Genomic DNA, 3432 nt, shown 5'->3' with positions numbered 1-3432 from the left:
CTATAACGTTCAATGGTTTAGAAACCCCGAAAAGCAACGGGGAGTATTGAACCTAGCGCGCTTGCACAACCTTGATGTTTGATTTATACAAGAGTGTAATTTCCGCTCTCCTGCTGACGTTACTTTTTTTCGTTCGCGTTTCAATATGGACGCTTTCTTTACGTTGACGAACTCGCGGTTTTGCGGCGTTGGAGTGATTTTTCTCACACCGGCATGTCGGGCAGGAGCGCATTGCACCTTTGGTGTTGATGGCCGCGTCCTCTTCGTAGACGTTTTTTTTTTTTTTTTAACGGGCGGAAGGTCAGGTTCGTGAATGTGTACGCCCCAGTTACGCGCGCTTCAACGAATGAGTTCTTCCGTTCAGTTGCGTCGCAGGTTTTGGAGCCTACGCCTCACGTGCTCCTAGGTGATGTTAATTGCGTACTAGACTCAACACGCGACATCCGCGGACCAAGGCAGGGTACGTCCTGCTATCATGCAAAGGAGTTGAAGCTTGTACGACAGCTCCAGCTATCCGACGCGTGGATCGCTCTACACGGCGACGCTTTCGTGGCCACAAGGGCACGAGGCCAGAGCGGGAGTCGCATTGACCGCGTGTATCTGCCTCCCGCTGATGTCTTAGTATCGTGCGAAGTGGTTACTCCACCTGTTGGTGTCGGGCACCTCAGCGACCACCTCCCGGTGGTTTTGTCGTTGATGAGTGCGTCGGGCCATCCGGACTCGTCTGGAACTTGGCGCATGGATGTTTCCGTCCTCCACGATCTCGTCAGTGTCCGCGACATCCGCCGAGACTTGATCAGCTCAGTTGGCAAGATTGCAGATTTCAGTTTGAGGTGTGGGAATCGTTGAAGCTTGAATGGCTCGATATTTTGGTCCGTGCAGGTAAGCAAAGGCGGGCGCGCAACACTGCAGCAATGAACGGCATGCTGCACCGCATGAGAATCATTGGAAACGCTGACGAGTTGACGTTCGCGATGCGTGAGTATCTGGAAAGTCTTCGTATGCGGTATCATCAGATTCTAGAAGAGCGATCGCGAGCCTCGCGCATCGCTGCGGACCTGCGTCTGCATGCTTATGATACGGACGACTTAATGTACAGTCGAGCGCTATTTGAAGGTTATCGCGCGAGCGTCGACCGAATATGTGAACAGCGCCATGCCCCGCCGGGGTGGTGCAGTGGTAAGACGCCCGACTACAGTTCCGGAGTTCCCGGGATCGAATCCCGGCCTCGGCGGCTGCGTTTCGATGGAGGCGAAACGAAGTGGCGTCCGTGTGCTGTGCGATGTCAGCGCACGTTAAAGATCCCCAGGTGGTCGAAATTACTCCGTAGCCCTCCACTACGGCCCCCCTTTCTCTCTATCCACTTTCACTCCCACCTTCATCCCTTCCCTTACGGCGCGGTTCAGGTGTCCACAGAGCAAGTGTGACAGATACTGCGCCTTTCCCTTCCTGTGAACCAATAATAATAATAATAATAATAATAATAATAATAATAATAATAATAATAATAATAATAATAATAATAATAATAATAATAATAATAATAATAATAATGGCCCAGAATTCTCTGCCGAGGCGAGGGAGGCATCAAGCCATAGAGAAAGAGATTGGTAAAGAGCGGTCACTCGGCGAAAACTGGCCCCAGGAAATGACGCGCGACTTTTTGCGCTGCCGCCGATTGATGGATGGCGGCAGCAACGTGCGCATGCGCGGACGCGCGCGCGACGGCACTCGCTGCAGCGGTAGCCCGCCGGAGCAGATAAGAAGTTGTCGAAGAGAGCGGTTGTGTGCTCGTGCCTCGCCGCGCTTGTGCGGCACAGACCTCTCGTGGACTGCTGCGCAGAACGACGGCAAGGTGAGCAACGTTTTTTGCTTAACTACGCTGCATTTCAAGCAGTTTACGCTGACCATGCCGGCCGGTGCCAATAAGTTTCGCAGCTCGTGAACAGGCGCGCCCGCTGTTCAGGCGCAGTTCGTTACGCCGTAATTCTGGCGGTTCCTAACCACGGCGAGGTGTAATATATTGTGTTCCCGGGAAGCAGCTTCATTTCGAACAGTTTAGCTCGTCACGCTTGACAAAGTGGCATGTGAAGGCACTAAGGCACGCCGTTGCGCCAAAATGGCGTGTTCGCCGGCCGGTGCGGCCATGGTGACGCAGTTCGCCGAACGGCTAGTTTTGCTAAGTGTCGCGTTTAGCAGAGCAACGGTAAAGTGAGAAACGTTTCATTCTTGACTTTCGTGTTAAACTACGCAGTATTTCAGGCAGTGTAGCTCAGTGCGGCGGTCTGCGCTTCACAAAGACGCACGTGAAGGGCAGCCAACAGGCATGACAAGGCGCTCGCCAATATGGCTCGCCGGCCGCGATGACATGTGACCTGGCGTGAGGTTTTGCGAACGGCTAGTTTTGCGTGGTATCGCGTCTAACAGGGCAACCGCAAGGTGAGAAATGTTTCATTCTTGTAAAACTGCGAGGCATTTCGGGCAGTTTAGCTCAGCGCGGTGATCTGCGCTTCACAAGTCGCGTATGAAAGGTAAGCCAACATGGCGTGCTCGCCGGCCGCGGTGAGGCCAGGCCACGGTTTTTCGAACGGCTAGTTTTGCGTGGTGTCGCGTTACATTTAACGAGACAACGTTAAAGTGAAAAATGTTTTATTATGCGGCAAGCTTCATTGCTTCAGCTGTTCAGTGCTCTTGAGGAATATTGTTAGTTTAGTGGTTATTTCACGCTCTGTAGAAATGCATTTTTAGATAGGTTCGGTTAGTCTGCATTATCTGACCTCTCCGTTGCAAGAGTAGCTTTTGTATCAATTTTACGAATGACAGCTTTTCTGTTCTGGACCACAACTGCTGCTCACCAAGTTTTCAGTACCCACCCACATGCACAGATGTGTGCGCGGTGCAGTGGCCTTACATTTCATTGCAACCTTCTGCATCATGTTCATTCCTTTTCCAACAGCACTGCATGGACCCACGGACTGCAGCCGAAGTACGGCAGATGCGACGAGTGGTATGGCCTTCCCCCAAGCGTCAGTACTCCTCTCTTCCATGAACAATACAAGTTACCCTTGCCAAGGTAGCCGCGACTGGGACTGTGTAGTTTATGTATAATGCCTGTTTTGTTACATGTCATTTGCAATAATTCGGAAATCAGTTATGCTATTTTTTGTCTCTACCTAAGTGCTGTTTCTCACCTTGTGTATTTTTATTTTTCTGTATTGTGCACATCGCCTAATTTATGTCAAGTATTGTCAATGCATCCGTGTACATCTGTTGCATCTCTTGTGTTTTATATACAGTAAAATAAATGTTCATTTCACACAGCACTTGGCGTCTTTTCTGCAATACTGTTTTGCGAAGGCTGTGGCGCAGCTGCGTTGATGGCCAGTGTAGAGAACTGGGAATTTATTTTTCCTGTTGTTATGCATGCTGAAA

General features: G+C 50.7%; 1 non-coding gene across 1 annotated transcript; it reads left to right on the top strand.

Moving 5' to 3' along the window:
- The first annotated feature begins 1162 nt into the window (after positions 1-1162).
- On the top strand, positions 1163-1234 carry TRNAC-ACA (transfer RNA cysteine (anticodon ACA)). Its single transcript has one exon. It is a non-coding gene; the product is annotated as a tRNA-Cys (tRNA).
- Positions 1235-3432: the final 2198 nt, after the last annotated feature.

Source organism: Amblyomma maculatum, unplaced genomic scaffold (genome assembly GCF_055883805.1).
Source record: "Amblyomma maculatum isolate TAMU_Amacu unplaced genomic scaffold, ASM5588380v1 scaffold_15, whole genome shotgun sequence".
Taxonomy (NCBI): domain Eukaryota; kingdom Metazoa; phylum Arthropoda; class Arachnida; order Ixodida; family Ixodidae; genus Amblyomma; species Amblyomma maculatum.
The sequence above is the reverse complement of the archived record's forward strand: the minus strand, read 5'-3'. Positions and strand labels throughout refer to the sequence as shown.